The 27,985-nt window shown below is 36.9% G+C and overlaps 1 non-coding gene across 1 annotated transcript; it reads right to left on the bottom strand.

The window, feature by feature from the left end:
• Positions 1-10,885: 10,885 nt before the first annotated feature.
• Positions 10,886-11,006, bottom strand: LOC145693756 (U5 spliceosomal RNA). The gene has a single exon (XR_014132833.1). It is a non-coding gene; the product is annotated as a U5 spliceosomal RNA (small nuclear RNA).
• Positions 11,007-27,985: the final 16,979 nt, after the last annotated feature.

Genomic DNA, 27,985 nt, shown 5'->3' with positions numbered 1-27,985 from the left:
GTTAATAATGTAATTCCAACAAACACAATTCTCTTCTTTTACCTTCTCTCTTCACTAAAGTTACAATTTATTTTTATCATGTATGCATCTCTTTTTTCTTTCTTTCTTTCTTTCTTTATATATATATATATATATATATATATATATATATATATATATATATATATATATATATATATATATATATATATATGTATGTATGTATGTATGTGTGTGTGTGTGTGTGTGTAAGGACATTGCACTGAAAGATAACTGCAAGAATTATGAGCGTATAAACACATGGGAAGAAACACCAGGAATCAAACACGTTAGTATTCTAGCTCGAGTAGCAGACATTATCAATCCACTACAAAATTCTGAAGTAATGCTGTAGAGGTGATATTTCAGTTGGTTTCGGGTCGTTAGGTCAGTACGGTTCACCGTTCATGACTCGGACGAAAGTTGTGATCCATGTCATCACTGGTCGCCGGAATCGAATCCGGGACCGCCTGCACCAATGGCGCGTGTATTAGTCATTAGACCAGCTGAGAGGGCCAATATCTTATTATTCCTATCCATATTTATTAAAGTTCAGTGAAATTAAAATGATTACATATGTATACTACATGTCCAAAATGATTGTCGCATATCTATAACTGTCATCCTGAACGAATATATTTGATGATTTTGCAGGGTACTTTTAATACTGATACTATATGTGTACAATCGGAAAATGTATATTTGTGGTAAATTTCATAGGAAAACAATTATAAGTAAGAAAATTAGAGTGAGTAAAAAAAATGTTGCTAAATGAACAGGAAAGTTTAATTTTCGTTTTATTGTTCTTATTTACTGTTCTTTTGACATTAAATTTGCCACATACATTGCCGATTATACACATACTAACATTAAGATATACCAAGCGAATTCGTTATCAAATTATATTCCTACAACAACATATTTATAAACATGCGACAATAATTTTGGACATGAGTGTACATACTTATTACTAAAGCATATTGCTATTGCTATTGCTATTACTAAAGTATGCGATATATATATATATATATATATATATATATATATATATATATATATATATATATATAATCGTTGCGAAGAGTAACTTCGTTTTTCTGGACATAGCAATTATTTATATAAAACACATAACGTATATAATTGCATATTAACGTACTACATTTTTTTCTTTGTTTCTCTGATTCTGGATTTCGAAATGAGTAGCTAACTAAGAAACAACGAAGTGTAGTCTAAGAAGTCATAAATAAGGTTGATAGAAACCGACATAATGACCACACATTATTATAACTAAAAGACTCCTGGCCACCCTTAGTCGTTCGCAAACTGTGTGCTAAGGAGTCCAATTTTAGATATACAGTACGAAGTACTTCAGAGTTTGGTTTCAACAGGAGAATCGAAAGAATACAATAACATATAGATGAGATGCATTTCTTGATTTCATTTTATGTGGAGTATCCCAAGTCTTTTGTGTATTATACAAAGGTAACATTCGTAACACCTAAACGGCATAAGACTTAAAAAATATAGACCTAAATTTTAGGTCTTCTGCCGTCAAATGACTTTTAAGTCTTGTGCTGTTTAGGTCTTATACCGTTTAGGCCTTGTGCATTTTTCATTGCATTTGCCTTAGTTCTGAAATGCGCCACCAGCCCAAGAAACTGCAGCGATACAGTAACTAATTGGCAATAATGTTATGAATCTAGCCAATTCCAATATAAACCCACATTTACTTGCAGTTCGTTTTTTTTAAGTCCTGTGTGCCACGTCTTCGCACCAGAAACGTTACTTCACAATATTGGCAACGAAAATAGAATATTTTATACGTACAGTATTTCGGGGACCTTTTGTCGTATTTGTTTATTTGCTCAGACACATTCCTCGTCCCGTAGCAACTTGTGTCTATTTCACTTTTCTTTAACTCTATCCCTTGGCTTGTGGTGAACTAACACTGTGGGCGTGAGTTTTCTCGAGGTTCTCCAGTTTCCTCCCACTTGTTCATTCCACCATTGATTTCATTTCTCATCATCACTGTCTCCTTTAGCCTAGCCGGCGTAATGGTGTGACGTAAAACTTAAAATATTTCATTTCATTTTATATTATATTCCTTCACATAGAATTGAATAAACAATAATAACGTTATGTGCCCATTTTTTTACTTGTTGAAGTGATGTTCTTTTGTGCTGTATTGAAACCGAAAAAGCACGATTTACTCATTTACCACTTCCGGTTTCAATACAAAGCTAGGGGCAGAGATAAAATCTATCCTTGGGACATTGAATCCGTTTCTCGCTATGTCTTTACTATATTTGCTCTGATATAGTGCTCTTTAAATTAGAATAATTTGCTTTTCGCAATATTTGTTATTTCTTAATTCGAATAAAATTTATTATTTGAATAATTGTTCGTGGACTCTCACGGTATAGTCGCTAACGCTCTCGTTTTTGGTGCGAGAGATCTCGGGTTCGATTCTCAGTAGGGACAGTCAGTCGAAAAAGTGTATAAGCTTTTTCAGGCTAGCCATCCTAAGTGAGGGTTTTCCTCATTCACAGCAGATAAATGGCGGGATGGTGCCTAATATACAGATTCCAGGCTGCTTCTTCCTTTCCTTTCCTCGGATAATGTGATCAACAGGGATGTCATCCCTCATACGTGACGGGCTAACATGGTCATAGGTGAAGAATGCCCAGAAATCTAATTTCTAATCATAAAACTAATTGAATAATTTTTCTGGAAGCAGCAGCGGCTCAGTGGTAGAACGTTCACCTCTAGTTCATAGGATCCTCGGTTGGATCCCAGCTCGCGACAAGTGGTCTTTGTGGTGGACAAACACCATGTGCGTGGGTTGTCTCGAGGTTCTTCCGTTTCCTCCCACTTTCTCCATTCCACCTTTTCATTCATTTCTCATCATCACCGTCTCCTTTAGCCTAGCCGGCATAACCATGGGGCGTAAAATTTAGAGATTTCATTTCGAATAATTATTCGGATTCAATAATAAATAATCGTTCGAGTATTGAAAACGAATATTCTAATAACAGGAACAAATTTAATTAGCAATATAGCCGAGCCATTAATGTGGTCCTATAATTCCACTCTCTTGAAGGCAAAAGGGTATGGTGGGAAATGGCTAACTTCACTGGCTTCAAGGTTTGGTTGTGGTTCAAAGCCCACGCCAACAGTAGGTCCCATCTTCCATGACCTTCGTATTGCATAAAGACTAAAAGCACATTCTGAAATGTATATAAGGATATCATAGATGTACTTGTTAGTGGCAGATCGTTTACAAAACGGAACAATTGACATTTCCAAACACCTTTGATGGCAGAACACTGTAGAGTTACAATGTCTAGCCTCTAAACCTTTAAGTTGGAAACACTTCGTCATAAGAGAAGCCTGAGGTCCTTCTGGAGCAATGAGTTTATGCGATGATAGGGCGAGAATCAAAACTTGTTCCTCTCAACATACCTTGCACTCTTTCGACCGAATATAGTTTCCTATCTTCTTCCTCTCTCCCCCTACTCCTCCCTTTACAGTCTCACCTCCCCTACTTACTCTTCCGCGCCAGAACCGTTGTCATTTTGTCGTTTAATGAAGTGCAAACATTGTTTTGCAGTTGCTTGTCTGGGGGAAGCCCCGAGCGAACCATAATTACTTGCCCGGGGAATTGATGTTTGGATCACCCATGTCCTTTGGACCAGAAGACATTCAGCTCAGGACCACTCTCGAGGCTGAATCATGACGTCATCGTTTTATTTCCCCCTTCCCTACAAAACACCTTCTACCCTTCGTCTGCATCATTTCATAACTAAATCACTGAAAGTTTTGTTTGCGTCAATGGAACCGAAAGCTACCTCCACTGTGTGCATTATCTTAGATAAGCTGAGATTTTTCGGTCGTCAGTTTATGGGGGGACCCGAATGGGATAACAATACAAACTTAATACAATTACGGCGTTCCAAGATCTTTGATTAGTTCCGATTTCCACATTCGTACATTATATCCTATGTATGAATGTATGGTATGTGTATATATGACTAGCTATATACGCGTATATCTTTGACGCAATTCGTAAACAGCATATTTCATATTCATCAATCAATTTGATGTCTTTAATAGGCCACATTAGAAAAAGCACATTTGGACTTAGAATCAAATGTTCCCTCAAAGTTACGCAAACGACGTGTATATTTGTTCTGATTCGAGAACAATTAACTCGGTGAGAGCATAGTATTCTCAAGTTATTCGATACCTACGTTTTCTTGGTTAGTAGACCCACTTACGTTCACTATCAGAAGTAATTGCAATAATCTGTTATTTCAGTAAAACCATTAAGAATATGACTTCGAGTTTTCGATAAACTCGTATTTGTAACGTACATTCTCCAGAATTATCTGAAGACATATTGTTTCAAAGTTATTTCAAAATGCAAAATTTAGGTACCGGTACCCCATAATGTCCCCAAACCTCAGGGGATACCCACTTATTTTCGCATAGTATTTGCATTTGGAATAGTTATTAAACTTCTCAATAAATAGATCTTCGATACTCATTTTATAGCACTTGCAACTCGAAAAGTCTATCAGAGCTTCGTCTCCTTCCTCATATATTGGTCTTTTTAAATGTCTCTACAACGTTTGTGATTTGGGATAACCGTTATAAGGCATGAAGTACGTTAGTACGTATTATTATTATTACTATACGAATAAGAGTTACATGCCAATTTTTCAATAGAAAAGGTAAAGTAATTGAGTTTTACTCATCAGTGTTTGTGATCATACCCCACTCTGATAATAAAACTGTGTATGAACAAACTCTGACAATGGATGATAGATTGCACAGATGAATTACTTCCGTTGCGTGACATACTGACTGAGGAACAAAAATTCAGAGGTTTACTTTAGTGATGTCTCTCTGTTTTTACCAAAAATTTGGAAAATTTACAGGAGAACGGAGGTAAGATAAGAATTTGAGTTCTTATGTTATTCTTAGGTATGTAAGCTTGCGAGTAAAGTTTTGTTTAATAGAAGAGACCATATGTAGAACTTTGTACTATTTGCAAGACGCGAAAGCTGTCGTGGAAGGTTTCAATGTTTCAGGAGCATGGTAGTTGTTTTTTAACAGGTAACGTAACGTAACCTAACCCAGGCACTTTGTCAGGATTTCGTAGTGGGAAGAGGGGGGAGAGTGACATGAAATACTGTGGTTATCATATCACGGGCTCGATCAATCTAAACTATTTTACTGGCAACATATATTCATTTGTTAGGACAATAAAATGAGGATATGTTATTAAGTATTTTAATAACAAACTATGAAGAAATATCGAGTAAAAGAATATAAAAAATGTATTGAAAAATGTTTTACAATATCTATATTCTTTCCTCTGTTCATTGAAATAAAACAATTTTCCTTTCATTATGACCTCAACTATTATAAATCATATCCACTATTATATAAAGTACCTATCCAATAATCTATATATTCAAATGCTAGGTTTATATGTTTGTCTCCAATCCTTCCTTCTCATGATCTCGAAAACCACAAGTGCAAGAAACGTGCCGTTTTCACTGGTCGATTACAAATTTTGTGTAGATTGTCCAGTTCTAATTGAATATTAAAAAAAAAAAAAAAAACATGGCTCTTATTTCTTTATTACATTTTTAGGGGTACAATGAAATTGTGGAAATTAAAAAAACATCATATCCAGTGAGTTATACATTCCAACACAACATAGTTGTATACAGGGACTGTATATCTCTCAGGCATTTGTTTCATGGCCAAATGATAATGAAAAACGAAGAATAACCATTTCTAAAGGCTAAGATGAATTTTTATTGTTTAAAGTATTTTGCCCAATGAACGCCATATATCATAGAAATTATAATTAATTGTATATGTAATGCAGTTGCTTATTACATATTACATGTAAGAACAGAGAAAACACTGAACATACATGAACTAGAAACTCCAATCGGAAGGAGGCTCAATTTTGCAAACGATGCGAGATATTGAAAAAAAATAATTGAAAAAAATCTCCCCTTTATGGTACCCCTTACCGATTTTTATCAAGACGTTTTTCGCTTATGTCTGTAAAGGGATATGTATATACAAAAGTTGTAAGAAATAATATAGGATTCATTCCCATATATGAATGATGCGCTGAGTAAGAGCGTAGGTTCAGCTAGTGTCTTGTAAAATATTTTACAATATCTGCGTTCCTTTCTCTGTTGAATCAAATGTTAACACAGCTTTCTCCCCACATAACCTTTTGTTTTTATTATTCCGTCAACTACTGTCTGTTTCAAATGACAAGTTAAAGAAGCAGTAGAAGGCTGTTGAAATAACAGATTTAATACTGCAGAGAAGCGATGACGAAAAATTATGATAAAAAAATATACACACTATTACAGAAAAGCACTGTGGACAGATAATAGTTCTTTTTCTCGTTTCTTTTTGTTTCATCTTTCCTTATTTTTTCATTTCTGATTTTGAAGGGGGTCCGGACCTCCCGGAACCCCCTTGGCTACGTGCTTGCCGAATCTAACATTTAAAAAAAAAATATTTTAAGTGCTTTTGTATTTTTGAAACTGGAGAACACCTCTAAAGTTAAGCCATATTGAGTCATAATATCATAATTATAGAAGAGAAATGTCAGCCTGTGCACCATGCTGATGCTATTCTATGTCTGAATAACAAAGTTCTTTGCATGAATTTGGTACGGAGTTTGAGGTGGTTGCTGGGTAATACTAAAAACAATGTTAAATGTAGATAATTATGTCTTTTAATTAAAAACAATTTTAACCTATAGAGTAAAGCGGGCAAAGGCTTGGGTGGAACAACTAGTAGACTACAATATAAGTGACAATTCCTTGATATGTTTTCAATGGATAGTGTTTTATTTTTCCATCTACTAGGAATATTATTTGAACCAATGAATGCAGTTCAATAGAATCTATAGTATTTCATTTTGGAACATGATCACTCTTTTTTTGTGTGTGTGTCCCTTATAAACATACTGATCACTGATTTCTTTAAACAGTTTAGTAGGACATAGTGTAAGTTTATCTTGTTTAAAACGCGACTATCTGGAACGTGGTCAATAATGTGTAGTAGGAATTATACATAACGGACCCTGACTAAAATTTAAGAACTGGAAAACTATAATTTTAGTGTATTGCATGTGCTCTGCTATCTTTATATTACCTATTTATCGTATCCTATCTTTTCCTATATAAATTATAAGATCATCAACAATATTAAAGGTATATTTTATAAATAAAATACAGATTTACCCTATTTTCCCTATCAGTGACTGTACAGGTACTCGGCGATATTTTTCATAGATCAGCTTTAAATACAGTTAAGTCAACATGTATGAGTTTCGGAACATTGATTTTTTTTTTTTTTTTTTTTTTTGGGAAAGGTGTAAGAGTGATAAAGGCGATGTTGTATAGTGAGTTTCACTAAAATGAGCTTCATAAATTCCCATTTTTTTAAAGAGTCCCATCAAAGAAGATGTGAGGGATAAATTACGTTCAAATATTTGTTTGGTTTCACTATAAACTAAGGTTGCATTTATTTATTTATTTTTACTAGAAATGGATTAACTGTATTAAGTTTTGCATTTAGGAGCACTGATTTGTGGCTGTTCTGAAAATGATTTTCGTCACATCTTTCACATGTTGCGATTGTATGTGTGTGTATTAATATTAACAATATTTCACTTAATCGTTTGAAGTCCGTTATATATAGTAATTCACACCGTGTGCGTGGGTTTCCTCGGGGTTCTCCCGTTTGCTCCCACTTTCTTCATTCCACCATTTCATTCATTACTCATCATCACCGTCTCCTTTAGCCTAACTGGTATAACCGTGGGACGTAAAACTCAAACATTTCATTTTCATTTATATATAGTAATTCGAGGGGAAGTGAACATAGTAAGCATGAAAGTGAAAAAATGTTACACAGAAATGGTAGTATGGCTGATTGACAATTACATATGAATAGGACAGACCTTCTGCATTCTGAAAATACAAGTATGGTTCATATCGTGTCTGAAGTAACGTGTACAGAAACAAATGAATCATACAAGGTAAATTATTCACTTCACCCCACACGTGGAGGTGAAGTGATGAGAAGAAGTATCCTTGACATAATGTAAATAACAAGATATAAACTGCTAAATAATGAGTATACAGCTAACGAAGAACACCTACATGATGAAAAGGTGAATAAGCTATTGTTATAGAAAACGCTTAAGAAGCAAATAGACATACCAACCCGAGATCGTGTCCAAAGTACCGTCTCGGGAACATTGAGTTGTTTGACCTTACAAGAAAGAGCACAATATTTGAGTTCCCAATAGGTCTTGAACCCAGGTTTCTCCTATACGAGACTGTGATTTGGAGGAGAGACAAAAAAAGTTAGATATAAATATGTTCCTGGTCCATATTGTATACATGGAATAATTAACGATTGATGATACATGGAATGATTAACAGATTATTCACATCACCCCAAAATGTTAGTCACTTCACCCCACTTAATCGTCTATTTTCGAAACATGTTTTGTGTCTTTATGTTCGAGATATATTGAGGTATATCTGTATAAATGCGTATTTAATAATCGCCTCATGCTACTGTGGAAATATTGGGTACAACACGATTACTTCAGGAAAGAATTGCCATAGTTTCTTATTGTTCCATATTACAATAGCAACAAAAGGGCTACAGATTTACTCACCTTCTCTACTGTCCGCGATAGTTTCATACTTCCTTCTTCGTCAATCCTAGACTTAATACTGCACATACAGGGGCTTTGCAAGGAAAAAATACCCCTTTCTTGCCACATATTATTAACCTTAACTCTATTCACTTCGTTCATATGGTCACTCCCTCCCCCCCCGAATTATTCTATTGTATGTTTTTAACTATTACTATGTAGGCCATTTTCATATTTTAAACCTGACTTTGGGATATACAAGGATATTTAACATCCAGATATATTGTATACTTTTTTACTTTTGAGCAACAATAGGAGAGAAGAAAGCATGGTGATAAGGGAAAAATCAAATTCGAGATATCAACGAACGTATTTCTAGGGATGGCCAAAATTTTCCGGAATCAACTTCCAATTCACAATTTCACTTTCCGAAATGCGCTCGCAATTTCACTTTCCGGATTTCGGAAAAATTCCGGAATTTAGGAAATTTCGTAAATCGGAAAGTTATGGAATTTAGAAAATTCCAGAATTAAAAAAATCCGGAATTGAAAAACTAAAAGATTTTTACGAAATTTGGATTTTCCTGAATTCCGGATTTTTTTCTAATTCCGGAATTTTCCTAATTACGGAATTTTCCGATTTTACTTCCCGGATTCCGGAAGGTAAAAATTCCGGAATTGGTCATCTCTTCTATTTACACCTATCATGACCTCTACAAGCCAAGAAAGTGATTTTTGGATGTTCGTCTGTTCGTCCGTCTGTTCTTTTGTCCCGATGGAAATGTCTTCACTTGCCTAGAAGCCATACTGTTCAATGTGTTCGCTCCAAAACTTAAATTTAAGACTTTCATAAGATTTCCTAGGAAGTATTTCAAATTTTCTCCTGTCTTCAAAATTAAGGGTAGTTTTCTCAAGGGTGAAAATTTAAAAAACGCATTTTTTTAAAACGGCTCTAACAATTTTGTTTATATTTGATACATCAATATTTCTTTAGATATTCTATAGTGTGGTATAGTTAATTTCCTTGAAAAAATCCAAAAAAGGAATTTTTCTTCGGGGTGAGTTTTTCTCAGATGATTTCCACAAAAACGATTAAAGCGATTTTGTTCATATTCATAAACGAATATTTTATTAACAACATGACAATATGACAGAACTTATTTGTTCTGAAAAAATATACAAGGGATAGTTTATTCTTGGGAATGAGTTTCCTCGAATGATTTTCCCAAGAACGACAGAGGGAATTTGATTCTTATTTCAGTACATATTTTATTAATAAGTTGATAACATGGCATAACTCATTTCTCCTGAAAGATACCACAAGAGGTAGTTTACTCTTGAGAATGTTCTTTTCCGGGCGATTTTCTCGAAATTGACTCAAGCAATTTGGTTTTATTTCATTACTAACCGGCTAATATCGCATAACTTGTTTATTCCGAAAAATCTACAAAGGGTAGTTTCATCTAGGAGTGGGATTACTTTTCAGAGGATTTTCTTTTTTAAAAAATAAAAAAGAGACTTCTTCATCTTTTATAAATAAGTATATCACTAATAACCTATAATATTGCATAAACTGCTTCTTATGTAAATATTCATAAAAGGTATTTTTGGAGGGAGAATTGAGCTTTGTCCAGATGAAGTTTCTGAAAAACACTTCATAAATGTGTTCGTATTTCACAAATAAATGTTTCTGTAATAACTGCAGAATGACGTGATTTAGTTAAATAAATTGGATCGAGAGAGTTTAGTGCGGTGGACCGTACCTTCTATTTTTATTTTATTTATTTTTTTTATTCTGTAGATGATACCATTCAAAATGTATAACATAATAATTATTGAATGATAATTATTTTTTTAGGCTGCTTTGAAATAATACTTATAAAAGGTTTACTACAAATACGTGGTGGTTTATACTTGAAAAGTTCCACAATACAGAAGTTCCAAAAATCAGTTAAGTGTCAAATCTTAATGGTACTAAATTTTAGAATCTACGAAAATCGCCCAGTCAAATGATTCCGGAAAAATTACTTGTGGAAGCTCAAACATAACAAAACTAGGGCCTGTTAGGTAAAATTAACTGCTGCTATTAAAACTAATACAGTTATAGTAACTATACAGCATTTACATCTTTTGTTTAATTGCAATGGTTAGGCCTATCAAGAACTAAGTCAACAAACAATATTAGTTATACACTGATCTTTTGTTTCCCTCCAGACAAATCTTTAGTAAAAAGCGAAAAATTTATGCGACTTGAAAGGAAACCAGAATTATATCACTTTCTCTTTTCTTTTCTTTTCTTTTTCTTTTTTAAACTATCCACACGAGTAGTACCCACCCAATGGGTCACGACATATATTGAGGGATGAGGGAGAAAGGAAAATCTTATATAGAGAGGGAAAATATACATGGTGGTGACCTGATTTTAATTATTCAATTATTTTATCTTTATTTTCACATAAAAAGGTAATCAAGAAAGTTCTGTCGCTTTTTGTGGAGGTCTGTGTTCAATTAGACCTCACACCGTGAGTTGAATGCGAATAGAGATAAGGCGAAGAGAGATAAGGTTATCTGTTGTTATTCGTGGTGTTCTTCCAGAGTTTACGGACGACAAAGTGCGCGAAGATCTTATTCAAGAGGGCATTAACATTGACAAATGCATACGCATTAAAAACAAAAATGGGCCAACATATATGATACGTGTTTTGTCCCAAAACCAGCAAGCTATTGATCATCTTCTGGCACACGGTGCACCTATTTATAAGAAAATTTATAGGGTAGAGCCTTCTAAAACTCCTGGGCCAGTGCCTCTTCGGCGCGAGAGATGTCAGACCTACAACGCTCATTTCACAAATAGTTGTCCAAATCAACCGCGATGCGGATATTGTGGCAACCAACATGAAATTAGGTTGTGCCCAAATCAACAACAACCTCCAAAATGTTCCACATGTGGAGAGATGCACCCCACATACAGCTACCGCTGCAAGGCAAAGCCCCCGGCAGAACCTACTAGCCCGGAGCTTACTGCACCCATTCGAAGTTCTGATAAAACTACACCTCCAGCTCAATCTATTCTGCATCCACTCAGTATCGAAGATTTTCTTCGTTACTTCACTATAGTGCTCCAGAACGTGCTGCCATTTCAACGCGATCATATACTTCGTACCATAACTGCCACCACAAATTCTTTCTTTAACATCAATTTGCATGGTACATATTCAAGACAGTATGCTCACTTTCAAATCATGCCTCTTGAAACCGTAGTTTAAAGCCATGTCCTTTCTGATTCTAGTTATGAATTTATTATTTATTAATATTCGATCTTTCCAGCAACACAAACTACTATTAGAACATCTCTTACTGGAAGAACAAATTGATATTTTTGCTATCAATGAAACTGCACTCAAACCTAATGTCACAGCTCGAATCAAGGGTTATCTTCTTCACCGACATGACTATATAGGACCTGCCGCCAGAGCTCATGGCGGAGTTGCAGTAGGTTTCTCACCTAAATTACCATTCCAACAATATCATCTACAGGCTTTTGACAATCATCCAGAACATGTTCTGTTGTCCATTTATTATCCCTCCATTGTTCTCAACGTTGCTACAATCTATATCCGGCCGAGACACCCAATTCCATTTGATTTTTGCAATTGCATTGCCCATAATTTTCGAAATACAGTAGAGCGTCGATTATCCGAAGTAATTGGGGGACATGGGTGTTCGGAAAACTGGTTTGTTCGGATAATCGAACTGTACTGTACTGTACTGTACTGCACTGTACTGTACTGTACTTCTACAGCCAGTGCCAAACCGACAGAAGTGTGCTGATTGTTGAAACACAGCGACTGGCGGCTTGGCCGGTCAGCAGCGCCTTATGAAGGCCCCATTAAAAGCAATGTTCCGCCAGCGGTGGCTCAGTGCGGCGACTACTGTGGGAAACTTGGTTTGGGAGTGAGGGGGATGATGGACGGTAGGGTGGGAGAGTAACAGATGCGAGCGAGTACGGTTAAGCGGTCGTTCGGTTGACCGACGTTCGGATAATCGACGCTCTACTGTATTATCATTATGGCTGATATCAATATTCACAGTCGCAGCGACCGAGAAAAACAACAACTTATCAACTACGTAACTCAACAGCTACATCTACATATTCATGCCTTACCTAGTCATACCAGACCAAGTAGTCAAACAACACCAGATGTTATAATTACGTCACTTAATCTGGTCGGCGATTGCAATATACAGATACTTGACACAATAGGCAGCGATCATTGCCCAGTAAAACTAACGCTCAATAAGGGCCGTTACTGCAACACTACTTCGTTGTTCCGTACCGTAAAACGTTACGATAAAGCTGATTGGAATACGCATAGGACAACCATTGAAAAAGATATTACTGATCTTACAGCACCAACTACTGAATCTGAATTGTATAATACTACAGATACCTTAACCTTTAATGTTGAAGCATCTATTCCTATGGACAGACCAAAGTTACCGCCTTAATATCTGGCTATTGTAAAACGTCCACAGCAGCACATTCGAGAATGCCATCGTACTGGAAACGAAGCACATCTTCATCGCTATAGACAATGGCAACGGGCAGTACAAAACTATCTTATTTCATATAAACGGAGGCTCTGGATTAGTGCTTGCAATAAGTTGCGATACTAAGCACATCCTACCCGCTACTAGAAGAAATTTCATCAATTAACGGGAAAGAATACTGTTACAACATATCCTCTCCATCTCAATTGTGTTCCACTACTCTCAGACACAGATAAAGCAAATACTTTTGCTGATCAACTACAAGAAGTATTCACTCCATCCGAGTCTCTATGCCAGAGCGAAAGTGTTGATATTTTCAGTGTACCTTCTCTACAACCCTCTGTAACACACCAAATCGACTTAAATCATCCTCTTACCAGATCAATTACTGCTCCAGAATTACATTCCGCTCTCTGACGAAAACGCAACACAGCTCCAGGAAGAGATAGCATCTCTTATAGGATGCTGAAAGAATCCCCGCCTCTCTTTATTTCTTTATTAATATATATTTATAATTTCATTCTCAGCACTGGATATTATCCGTTACATTGGAAAGTCTCAAAGGTGTGCATGTTTCATAAACCAAACAAGCCCATTCATGATGTTAGTTCTTACAGGCCCATTCAGTTAACTTCTGTCTTCAGCAAGCTATTTGAAAAGATTTTCGTCAACAGACTACATATTCATCTTAAAGAGCACGATCTGTTACCAACACATCAAGCAGGTTTCAGGCCAAACTTTTCTATTAGCGACCAACTGCTACGCCTAACCACGGTTATCACCAAGCAATATAATAAAGCTCTTCGATCATGTCTAGTCCTTATGGACTTAGAAAAAGCTTTTGATAAGTTATGGCACTATGGCTTGCTGCTCAAACTACAGTCACTCCGATTACCCACTTGCTACATTCGTCTCATTTACTCTTTTTTAAGTGATCGAATAACGTATGTTTCAATAGGAAATGTCCTATCTAGACCTATTTTTCCGCACAAGACATACCTCAGGGATCTGCAGTTAATCCATTATTATATATCTTATATGCCTCAGATATGCCTCGACCACCGCCAAATGTCTATATTTTCCAATATGCTGACGACACAGCATTTTTATCGCTCGGGAAAACTATGCTTCAGATCAGCAGAAACCTACAACTGACACTCGACAACTTTCTTATCTAGTGCAGGAAGTGGAAATTAACTGTCAATTCAGAGAAAACACAAGCCCTGTTTTCCTTCCACCTAAACGTAGAACTAAAGTACGCCGAAATTCCGCTAATCTTTCTCTATCAGTTGACGGGCATTTTCTTCGACCAAGCGTCTCCGCTACGTATCTTGGTGAGGTATTCGATACCAAGCTCCACTGGAAGCCTCACTTTCAAAAACTGGCGCAAAAGCATCCACTAGATTAAATCTTCTACGCCGCCTTACGGGCACAACTTGGGGGCTAAGTGCGGATGTCTTACTAAAGACATACAAAGTTCTCCTCCGACCTCTTCTCACCTTTGGTAACATTGCCTAGTGCCACGCTTCACCTAAACTCTACCAGAAGTTAGCAGTTATGGAACGCATTGTTATTCGCCTGGCATATCGGATTCGCTTACCATATCCAAATTACATGACCTACGAACACATAGACTTTCCCGTCAGTTTCGATCAACTTGCTACACTTCGGACAAGATACATTCAATCAGGCATTACAAATGCTCATCCACTCTATCTGGACACTTTAAGACTTGATACCCTTACAGATGCTCCATCTCGATACCAGCACTCACTCCTCAATATACTCACCACACTCTATTTTAAGACAACAAACTTGAACGCCGCAGAGAGAGCAATATTTGACATTGACGTCGTCAGAGATCATATACCTCATATTTTTTCCATTTTAGCACACGTTCTTCACTCATCACTAACATTGGGCTATCATTGCATCTTACATCAGTCTCGAGTCGCCCCGAGACAGAAGATATAACCATCATGTGTCTCAACTATGTTCCCAACGTGTTTGTGACGTCAATGCACTTCATATCATTATCATATCTGCTTATATATGTATTATATACCTTGTTACATTTATCCTTTATTTATATTATGTTTGTATATTTGCACCTTTAGTATGATATCTTGCACTACTTTATATGTTTTGTTTTTCAACACTAATTTTACGTAGGTTTTCTTCTTTTCTCAATTTCTTCTTTTTTGCATTCACTTAAACCATCTATTGTACCTGTATTAGCAACACCAATACGTATTGAAACCTATGCCAAAGAGAGGGCCTAACTCTCTAATGGCTGGGGTTTGTTTGATTTGAAGCCAGGTATGATTAAATAAACAAAAATAGATGATTAAAGAAATTTCCTAAACCTAATCCCTTACCTTAAAAAAGCACTTTTGTCATTGGATCAGGATCGATAATCGATTCACAAATCTGGGAACGATTGCTAACGCCCTGCGAGCATCTATTACCAGTATTTTTTGTTAATTTAGGGAAGATTGTTCTATTTGTATACATTCGACATCCCCTTGCTGTCCGTATTGCTCACTCAAGTGGGAGCTCGTGGCCATTATCACATAGTCGTCTCTGTTTTTTGTGGAGGGCCAGTGCACTGATCGACAACTCCGCGAGGACGCATTGCTGCCTCAAGTGAAAGCCATAGTGGACTTAATCTCAGCAGTATATCATACGATTGCCTCGAAAATCTCCGTTTCCTCAACCTATTGCACGGGCAACACTCTTTGAGTGCCCCGTTTTTGCTATTGAAACTTCCTTCTCTTGCTTCAACCATGCAACCATCCAAATACCAAGAGTGTGTCGACCACCTTCTTCAACAAAACCTGAACCCAAAGAAAAACCTCATTCCACCGACCTCTCACGCAAAATACTAACCTTATCAGGATCTTCCGAAAAATCAACAAGTTCCGAAAAACGAGCACGCTCAAGATCTCCAGTTTACTCTTATCAGGTGCCAAACCAATCTTCTACTGCAGACCAACTAACAGATATGGACTTGGAACATGTTCCTAATGAACCATCAGTATCTGCTTCTCACAAACCAACCATCAAATTTCCTGCTCACGAAATACGATACTAAATTTAGAAAACCCAAACTTGTCTATCTCCAAATATATATGCCGAGAGCAGATATGGCCGACATAATATTCACACGAAATGGGATTATTCTCAAATCTCCGGACGTCAATTTTGCTACAAAACTTCGAAATAAGGCCTCTTTTGAAATCTTTGGTCCACAGGCTACTTTTCAACGCCTCTCCGCTTCCTTAAAAAACAACCACCTGTTCCTCGGCGACCTCCACAACTATCAGTCGTCATTCGAGGTGTGCCTCCCGACTACACTGATGTAGAAATCGAAGACGAACTACGCTATGCTGGACATGAAATCACAAAATGTATACGAATCATCGGACAAAATGGACCTACCTATATGATACGAGTGCTCACCAACTCTAAGGATACCATCGATGAACTCCTTTCTGGTGCTTCCTTCTATCGTAAAAGACATCGAGTAGAATCTTCTAAAACTCCAGCTCCTTTATCAGTACGCTGTGCACATTGCCAAGAATACAATCAACATACCACTGCTCAATACACCAAGACTCTATCTGTGGATACTGCACTGGCAATTACAATACCAAATCCTGCCCCAATCTACAAGCCGCTCCCAAATGCAACACCTGCTCCGAAACTCATGCTACCTATTCCTACAAATGTCAGGCTAAACCTCAACCTCTGCCAGATAAACCAAATCTAACTATATCTGTTCGTACAAACGATGAATCCACCCCTACCAATAACTCCATCAGAGACCCAATCACCATAGAAGACATGTTACGATTTACTACCATAGTTCTTCAAAATGTTCATCCATTTCTTAGAGACATATCCTACTCCAAATCACAACCACTGCCAAGTCTCTCTTTAAAGTCCAGCTTCAAGCCACCTACTCAGGACCTCACGTTCACTTCACATTCCACCCTATTGAACCTCAACATGACTTAGACTCTTAGATTTATGGTTTTCACCTTCTTGTTCTTAAATATTTGATCCATTTCAAAACACAAACTCGTTTTTGAACAACTCTTACGTGAAGAACAAGTATATACCTTTGCACTCAATGAAACAGTTCTTACCCCCACTTCACCATTCAAAATTCCTAGGTATCAATTATATCGTTCTGACTCTCCCAGAAATGTCTTCCGAGCGCAAGGCGGAACAGCAATAGGTTGCTACAGACATCTTCCTGTCCACACTCATACTTTACCCCATAATCTCCTCCGGCCTCTACCAGAACATAATCTTAATAAATCTAATTTAAATCCCTAGCCATAATAATAGCTAGTATATATGTTCATCCAGGACATCCAATCCCCTACGACTTCTTTCATTACATCAACATTCACTTTCGCAATTATCATGTCCGATATTAACTTCCATAGCCGGTCAAATTGAGAACGTACCACTTCATAACTTATGTCCAAAATCACATGACCGCTGAAATTAAAGATCTTCCTTCTGCCTCGAGACCAATCAGGAACACAACCCCTGATGACATCATAACCTTTACTATGCTCAATATCGCAAACATTCGTATTCTCCCGCCTCTCGGTAGTGATCACGCTCCAATTTTGATCGATATAACCTCACTTATACAACCCACACGACAGCCTGAGCTTATCAAATACTATGACTATCAGCATGCTGACTGGAACGCTTATCAATCAGGTATTACAAGAGTACTGAATTCCATACCTGCTCCTACTTCTGAACAAAAACTTTACCATCTTACCGACAAAATTCAGGAGACAAACTTAAAAGCAGTTCAAGATCACATACCTGTTAAGACGCGTTTCCCCCATAAACCACCTGTCCCACCTCATTATCGCCAAATCATCACCGCATCACGAACTCGAAATCCTGACGCACTTCGCCTCCATCGCCAATAGAACAGAATGGTCTCTAATTATCTCTCTGCCTATAAGCGCCGACAATGGAGGCGATCCTGTTCTTCCTTACTCTATCATGCTCAATAACCACCCTCTTCACACCGATCTCGAGAAATTTAATGCTTTCGCAACTTATTTCCAGCAAGTCTTCACTCCCCCCTCAACTGGTCAATAGACCAATCTATCGTCGCATCGCACGATTTTGTGACTCACATAACCGATTTCTAAAACCCGACTGTACACACATTTTGGAACCTGACAATGACCTTACTTCTGAATTCTTCGGGCAGATATTCAAGCGATCATCCATCGAAAGCGTTCAACAGCTCCGGGCTTTGATTCTATCACGTATAAGCTCATCAAGGCGGCTCCCTTAGTACGTATACCGATCCTAGCATCTATCTACATCTTCATATTACGCACAGGCTTCTACCCACCTGATTGGAAAGTCTCCAAGGTCTTTCTATTCATTAAGCCCGTCAAACCAGTTCATGACTGGTTCACAAACCGAGACATGTAAAAATACCCCAAAATGACCGATATTAGTGTCAGATCCATAGATTTCGCGGTCGCTGAAATGAATAGTGATACTACCTTAGACGTTAACTTCCAAATACAGACCCATGGTGAACAATGAGCATATTCAGCTAGTATGATATATAGTATAGGGCGAGAGTATAGTGCCTGCTAAAATACAAATCTTTTCATTAACAGTTGACAATTTCATGTTCTGCCAAACTCACTCATAGCGTTAAGCAACACAGGTTCTATTAACTATTTTTTTAAATCTTAGATGTTACATGTTTAATATTTATATAGAATAGGTCTGCGTCATTTATATGTATATTTAGAGATCGGATTTTGTCTGCACGTGCACGAAAAGAAAAGCAAATACTTGGGTGAAGTAATTTCTACATTTTGTGATTGAAATTTTGGGAGTTTATCCATGAAGGAATGAATTTTCTTCGGGGGAATCCGGGCTACCCGTTGAATTTATCTCTGTTCTGGATTCCTGAATGGAGGTCGTTGTCAGTTCTTTAGATCCTGTTTTATCTGCATTTTCTGGATGTGTTTCTTCCTTGCCATCATCGGTGACCTAAAAGGATGGGTGCGATCTCCTTGGGAAAACGACAGTATACAGTTTTGAAGAATTAGGACTGGTTAACTAAACAACCTTATGGGGTTAGAACATTATTACAGTTCTATCATTTTCTAATACTTTGATTTGTTGGCGAAAAAAACTAAAAATATATTCAGAATACAAGAATTTGTAATGAAAAGCTCTACCATTAAAATAGTTTTTATTCTAATAACCACAAAAATAAGCCAAATTCGTGAAAAAATTAAAAAGTATTACGTAACAAAGGAAGTAGAGGTTCAGCCTTGCGTTTTGAACTGTGACAAGGGGGAGGGAGGGAGTAAAAATTGGTCAAAAATAGCGTTACGTAATATGTGGACGGCTCCACAGAAGTTACACGTCGAACAGAAGTTTCAAAGGAAAAAAAATAGTATGGTACTTAAAGCCACTTTTGGTTGTTTTATTTTGTTTTTTGCTCAGTGTAAAATTTTTTCCGAACTTTCATGTACACATTTGCTCCTCTTGGTCAATCGTCTATTTTATTCAAGTGACCTTAATATAACAAAATTAGGAGGTTGGTGATTTTCTTTTAATAGCCCAGTCAAAATAGGTTTTGTGTCGGAACAAATTCCCGGAGAGCTGAATTTTTTCCTGTTGATAGACTATGATGAGACATGTAATTTCCCAAAAGTCCCCGGTTCTCCCCCTTGTGCTTTCCCCCCAGCCCCCCTTAAAGGTAAATTTGCCGTCTCTCAGAAAATTAGCCATAACTCCGAAACCAGTGGAGCAAATGCTTCGCAATTTTTTATTTTCTTTGTCTAATGTTAAGCTACAAAAAATGTCTTCCATTTTTCTCGAGAAGTGTATAGTTTCCTGGCAATTGTGTCTTAAAGAGAAAACAACAGTTTTTTGGCGGGAAATATTCCCTTTAATTTTTTCTACGAGGTAAGGTAGAAAAAAAGTTTCAAATGAAAGTTTTAGATCGAAGTCTAAGCTTTAAAACGAGGTATAAATTGTCACGGTACGTAAAGCCAGAGCTGAGTAATGTAGCTTTGAACGTCATAAGAATATGCTTCAAGCCTCGTAGGAATAAGATCAGAAAATGCCAGTTCTGGTTCGGGGGGACTATTCCCTACCCTCATATTGAGCTTACCATTATCCACCACCTATGGACCCGCCGTGTCCCGGACTGGCAACAACCGGCAGCTTTCTTATATTATGAGTTTATTTTAATTTCTATACTTTTAAATAACAAGAACAGCATCACGGACCACCCACCCACCACTATAACCTAAGAATACTGTGTACAATGTTTTCTAATATTCATTTTAAAATGAAGCCAGATTATTCGTGTAATTGTGATGATGTATAAAGGGGTGATATGTTTATGTACTTTATTTACAAATCACACATATCACATCCAAAGCTAATGAACTGTATGATTAAACCCATTTTACTGATTCACCCAGATATCAGGAGGAACGAGAAATAAGACTTAACGAATAATTTAGCTGTTACTTGCTTCAATTCTTATTCAAAAGTACATGCGTTAATATGATAAATATGACATGCTTTGTTCATATGTTAATATAATGATATAATACTTAAATATTAGTACAATGAATTACTTATCTTAACTTCTTTCAGCACTAATTGTTGCTTGCTTGCTGCTAAACCACATGGTTGCTTGTTACACCATCATACTTTGTCTTCGATCACACATAAACTGAGTAGCACTCTAAAACACTGTTAAGAACATGTAAATCTTGTCTATGAATGAACATGTGTTACTCTAAAGATTATGAATAAATATGTTTTTCTAAAACTATGAATGAATATGTTTGCCTAGTTGCACTTCACAACACATTGTCGAATGCACAGACACAACTTGAATAGCACACTGAAGGCACTGTTGCCAGCCAATGCAAACACAACTCACTAAAACTCACCAGAAAAATCACTAAAAGAATCACAAAGAATTCACTAAAACCACTAAACTATATACAAAAAATGAAACTAATATGAATAAAAATAATGCACATATGCAAGCTTATCCATCCTCCCCCTCCTTGATTGGACACAATCAATTAATGCTCTAGGGGCAAAGGAATTAATTTAGCAACACTGCGCCGAAAAATGCCACTTTTACACTTCACAGTTGCCACTCGCACTAAATTATCACTGCCCGGATGAACTTCTTCAATCACATCTAACTTCCACACTTGAGGAGGAACATTGTCTTCTTTTAACAATACGACCATGCCCGGTTGTAAATTAGGTTGAGCTGACTTCCATTTTCTTCTTTGTTGTAACTGGTTGAGGTAATCTCTTGACCAACGTTTCCAAATATTTGCTTCATTTGTTGAATCCGTTGCCATCTTCCTAGTCTGTTGATAGGCACGTCTAGTAGATCTGGTTCCGGAAGGCTGAGAAGTGTAGCTCCCATTAAAAAATGTCCTGGACTGAGATACATTGGATCTGTAGGATCGTTGGAAATGGCTGTCAATGGTCTTGAATTTAGAATGGCTTCAATTTGAATAAGTAACGTGTTCAACTCTTCGTATGTCAGACTTGCAGTTCCTGCTACACGCCGTAGGTGGTACTTCATGGATTTTATTGAACTTTCCCATGACCCCATGTGAGGAGATCTGGCAGGAATGAATTTCCATTCTAAACCTTCTTGAGCTGAGTATTCCAGGATGTCCTTTCGGTTAGTCTTAGATTAAAAAAATTGTTGCAATTCTCGATTGGCGCCAACAAAGTTTGAACCATTGTCGCTACAGATAGATAAGCATTTACCTCGCCTAGCAACAAATCTCTTCAATGCTGCGATGAAAGCTTGAGAAGTTAAGTCTGAAACTATTTCTATGTGAACTGCTCTAGTGGCTAAACAGATGAACAACGCTGCATATACCTTCATTTGAATTTTGCTGCGAATTGTGGGCTTGATATAAAAGAATCCTGCGTAGTCCACTCCCACGTGTACAAATGGTCTTGCTTCATTTACTCTTTCCTTGGGTAAGTGTCCCATTAACTGTGATGAACTTGTTGATCTCCACTTGAAACAAACCAAACAATTGTGTACTATTGCCTTGACCATCTTCTTAGCTCTTGGAATCCAATATCTGGTACGCAAAGATGCAATAAGAAGCTGTGGTCCTGCATGAAGCAACCTTTTATGTTCTTCTTTGACTATCAGATGGGTGAAATGATGACCTGCAGGTAGGATGAATTGGTGCTTGTTGTCGTACTCCAAGTTTGAATGTTCCAATCTTCCTCCTACTCTTAGCATTCCTTCCGTGTCCAGAAATGGAAAAAGATCCTTGATTGGGCTCTTTGTTGAAACTTCCATTTGTTGCTGCAAGTTCAATATTTCTTGATGATAGGTAGTATGTTGTACCATCTTGATACATCTGTGTAACGCTAAACGAAGTTCCGAAGCGTCAAGACTATCGGTTTTTCTTTCTAATTTCTTGGAAAGACAATTATGTTTGAATCGCAAACAATATGCTACTACTCTCAACATTTTGTTTAACGATGAATACCTTTTCATAAAGCTTGTTTCATGAACTGCCACCAAACTTATCATGACTTTCTTCTCTTCTGGAATATTAGCTGGCTCATTTTGTTCTTGACATGGCCATTCTGCTGTGTGAAGAAACTCTGGACCATGCCACCATTCTCGAGACTGAATAAGAGTATTGGGATCCGCTCCTCGACTAACTATATCTGCCGCATTTTCTTTACTAGGCACGTGGTGCCATTGATTGATTGATGTGATTCTCTGAATTTGAGCCACCCTGTTGGATACAAATGTCTTCCAACGATTGGGAGGTGATTTGATCCATGACAAAACTATCGTCGAGTCTGTCCACAGGTGTATACCACTGACCTTTATACTCAATATGGATAGCGTTTTGTCTATTAGCTTCGAAAGTAACAGTGCTCCACATAATTCCAATCTAGGCAAAGTTTGCTTCTTCAGTGGTGCAACCTTCGACTTTGAACAAAGTAAATTGACTTCAATGTTTCCTTGTTCGTCTGTAGCCCTGATGTACACTACTGCTCCAAAATTTTCTTCACTTGCATCGCAAAAACCATGTAATTGAATTTCCTTAACGTTCTCCGAAGACATTACGTTTCTTGTAATTTGTATCTTCGCCATCGCAGGTAACCAAGACATTAATTGATTCCACTCAACTTGTAGGACTGTGTCTAATGGGTCATTCCAATCCATTCCTGTCTTCCACAACTTCTGTAAGAAATTCTTGTATTTGATGACAATTGGAGCGATTAGACCTAATGGATCGAAGATAGATGACACTATGCTGACGACTTGTCTTTTTGTCATTGCAACATTACTTTCTACTGCAGTTCCGTGTTTACAAATTTTGTTCGAAATTATAAGTTTGTCTGTTAATGGAATCCATGCTATTCCTAAAGTCTTAACACCGTCTTGCTGACCAAGTATGATTGGCTGTTGTTTTTCCCTGAAGTCTTCAGGAACTCCTTGAAGTACTTCTTCTTTGTTAGAACTCCATTTACAAAGCTTGAAACCTGCTCTGCTTAAAATATTAATAAGATCCTTCTGTAGTTCTAAGGCCTTTGACACGTTTGGTACTGAATTTAACACATCATCAATGTAGAAATTGTGTCTTATTACCTCTGCTGCTTCTGGAAATTCCTTGGAATTTTCCTCCGCTATTTGTTTCAGACATTTTGTTGCCAAGAAGGATGCTGACGAAGTCCCGTACGTCACTGTTTGTAGTTCGTACGTCTGGATCGGTTCTTCTACTGAGTTTCTCCAAAGGATGCGTTGTAAACACTTGTCCTCATCATGAATTAATATTTGGCGGTACATTTTCTCTAAGTCTGCTGTAAATGCAACTGGATACAACCGAAACCTTAAAATAATGGAGTACAGGTCATCTTGAATAATTAGCCCAACTTGAAGAATGTCATTCAATGATTTGCCATTAGACGTTTTTGCACTTGCATCAAAAACCACTCTTAATTTAGTTGTTGTACTGTCCATCTTGAATACAGGATGATGTGGAAGATAACAACTGCTGCTGCTGTTTACGTCTTCTTCTGTAACTTTTCGCATGTGACCCAAACTTAAATACTCATCCATAAAGGCGGCATATTGTTTATGAAACTCAGGATTTTGTAGCAATCTTCTTTCAAGCTGCTTAAATCTTTGTAGTGCCATGTTGTAAGACTCTCCTAAAGCTGCATTCTCTTCCTTCTTTGGTAATTTGACAATAAATCTTCCGTCTCCATTTCTGGTTGTATTTTGTAAAAAATGCTTCTCACAATTTTCTTCTTCCGGCGTGTAAATCTTAGTCTGAAGATCTTCGAGTTCCCAGAATTTTCTCAATTGTGTATCCAAGTCTGTCTCCATCTGAGCAAAACATGAAATTACCGACTGGTTGGCTTCTTCGGGTATTGAAGGCATATTTCCGACGACAACGTATCCTAGCTTCGTTTCCTGTAAAACTGGATAATTTCCTTTTCTAGTCTTCTGGCCTGGCTCAAGGAGACTGTAGAATAACCCCGCACCTATAAGCATGTCTACTGACGACGAGCGATGAAAATTTGGATCGGCTAAGCAAATATCCTTTGGCAAGTTCCAATTACTGTAATCAATATCCTTAGAAGGTATGCAACCTGTAATGTTTGGCAATACTAAACAATTGACCACGGCATTAAAATCACATGTTCTTGAATAAATATGAACTTCAACACTGTGCTGAGCTTCGGAGGTTACAGAATTGATACCTCTAATGGGAACACGATTTTTCGTTTTCTTGAGGCCTAATCTATGAACTAAAGCTTCGCTTACAAAATTCGATTGAGACGCTGCATCTAATAACACTCTGCATTGTTGAAAACGACTTTTAGTGTCTGTTACGTTAACTAACGCTGTTGCTAATAAGACTTGCTGACCATAATTAATCTTAAATGAGCAATAAGAGTCCTGTGGTTGAACTTTAACCTGGTTCTGTTCCTTAACTTTAGGTACATTAGTATTATTGTTATTTGTTTTGCTTGAACTGTCTTTGTTAGTAGCCTCCTGAGCAGTATCTTCATGCAACAGTGTATTATGCTTAAAATTACATTTCTTACAAGTACTTGATTTGCATGCCTTTACTTGATGTTTATTACCTAAGCAATTAAAACATAATTTATTTTGCTTCACGAGCTCCTTTCTTTGATTAATGTTAGCACTCAGAAATTCTGGGCAGCGAAAAACAGCATGCGTTTCTTTGCTACGGCAAATATTACATGCATTTGGAAGCACAGTAACAAACGAATTCATTTGACTGTTATTCTTTCTTTTTGCTTTGGAATCTACACTTTTGTTGTCATAAGTACTTTCAGATTGAGTAGGACGAATGTTTTCTAACATTTGACAACGACCTTCTAAAAATGAAAATAATTCCGATAACGATGGAAAGGAGTCACTACTTTGCTCAGCTTCCCATTCCCTTTTGCTTGTCGAATCAAGTTTTTCTACTAAATGTTGTGTTAGGAGTACGTCATGCAAAGGTTTGTCCAAATTCAATGCTTCAAGGGCTTGAAAATTACTACGTGCAGTATTTACAAATTGTCTAATGTCTTTAGCGTTTTCTTTCATTACTGGCTTGATATTGAGCAACCCTCGTACATATGTCGAAGCTCTCAACCGTTTGTTTTCGTAGCGTTCAACAAGAAGCTTCCATGCAATTTCGTAATTTACTTCTACCGTTGGCAGATTTGCTATTAATGTAAACGCTTCTCCCTTGAGTGATGTGCGCAAATATTGAAACTTACAAACTGTACTTAATGATTCGTTATTGTGAATAAGGGAAATGAAAATGTCCTTAAAGGGCGACCACTCCTCGTATTTACCGCAAAATGTGGGCAAGGAAATTTTAGGCAATCGTACTGAACTACTACTAGAATTTCCAGCTTTGTTATTTGCTGTCCCTGAATCCGTTTTTTGTTCAAAACTATCAATAAATTCTTGTAACTTAACCTTTGAATCATAATACAGTTCCTCGAATGTAATTCTGTGCGTTTCTTGTTCACCCGTCTCATCCAAGAGCTCTATTTCTGACTGTATCTCATCAAACTTAATAAAAACCCCTTCAAGTGCAACTAGCCTTGTTCTTGCTTCTTGTATGCTAGGTTTATTTTCATTCTGTAGTTTTTGAAGAAATGTCTGTATTCTTGTTGCCTGACCTTTGACCGAAGCACGTTTCTTAATTAATTGACCCAACTGCACTTCTGCCATTGTTTCAGTCTTTCTTTTTTTCTTTTTCTTTTTTTTACTTCTGAGTGACCTACAAACGTGTAACCTTGAATTCAGCTGGGTTGAATGCACACACACCACTATACTGATATGAACAGCTCTGTCCTGCTTATGACAGCAGCACCCACACAAACACACACACGAGAACAAACAATTCAAAGTCACGTTTTTCGTTCTGATATCCGGTGGACGGAGGACCAAAAAAAATGATGATGTATAAAGGGGTGATATGTTTATGTACTTTATTTACAAATCACACATATCACATCCAAAGCTAATGAACTGTATGATTAAACCCATTTTACTGATTCACCCAGATATCAGGAGGAACGAGAAATAAGACTTAACGAATAATTTAGCTGTTACTTGCTTCAATTCTTATTCAAAAGTACATGCGTTAATATGATAAATATGACATGCTTTGTTCATATGTTAATATAATGATATAATACTTAAATATTAGTACAATGAATTACTTATCTTAACTTCTTTCAGCACTAATTGTTGCTTGCTTGCTGCTAAACCACATGGTTGCTTGTTACACCATCATACTTTGTCTTCGATCACACATAAACTGAGTAGCACTCTAAAACACTGTTAAGAACATGTAAATCTTGTCTATGAATGAACATGTGTTACTCTAAAGATTATGAATAAATATGTTTTTCTAAAACTATGAATGAATATGTTTGCCTAGTTGCACTTCACAACACATTGTCGAATGCACAGACACAACTTGAATAGCACACTGAAGGCACTGTTGCCAGCCAATGCAAACACAACTCACTAAAACTCACCAGAAAAATCACTAAAAGAATCACAAAGAATTCACTAAAACCACTAAACTATATACAAAAAATGAAACTAATATGAATAAAAATAATGCACATATGCAAGCTTATCCAAATTGATCTTCAAAATCTTCATTGTATTGAGGTACATTGTTGCATGATAACTCATTACAGTGCTTACACATAGCTGAACAGGTAAAGTCAGATATTCTGCAGTGACAATAATCTCCACACTCTGCCTTGCAAGAGCATGAAATTATTGCTAGGAGGTCATCAGGATCAAAAGGTTTCATACTTAGTATCGGTCTTATGACTCTTCTTTTTCCATCACTTTCTTTGATATATTCATGTTTCCAACTCCAATCAGTAGGATTAAGTTTGTTCCCTAACCACAATTGCACCTGTAAGTACACTCTGAAGAGGTGCTGACGACACGCTTCTGAGGTCGGTGGTAATTTAGCTAAATGAAAGTTTGACTTCAAAGAAGTCTTTGCAGTTAGTCTTGTAAATCTGAAATAACGAGCTTCGTTTAAAGTTGAATATTTACTTAGCCCGTACATTGAAAGAA

Source organism: Thermobia domestica, chromosome 8, assembly GCF_964235325.1.
Source record: "Thermobia domestica chromosome 8, izTheDome1.hap1.1, whole genome shotgun sequence".
Classification (NCBI taxonomy): domain Eukaryota; kingdom Metazoa; phylum Arthropoda; class Insecta; order Zygentoma; family Lepismatidae; genus Thermobia; species Thermobia domestica.
The sequence above is the reverse complement of the archived record's forward strand: the minus strand, read 5'-3'. Positions and strand labels throughout refer to the sequence as shown.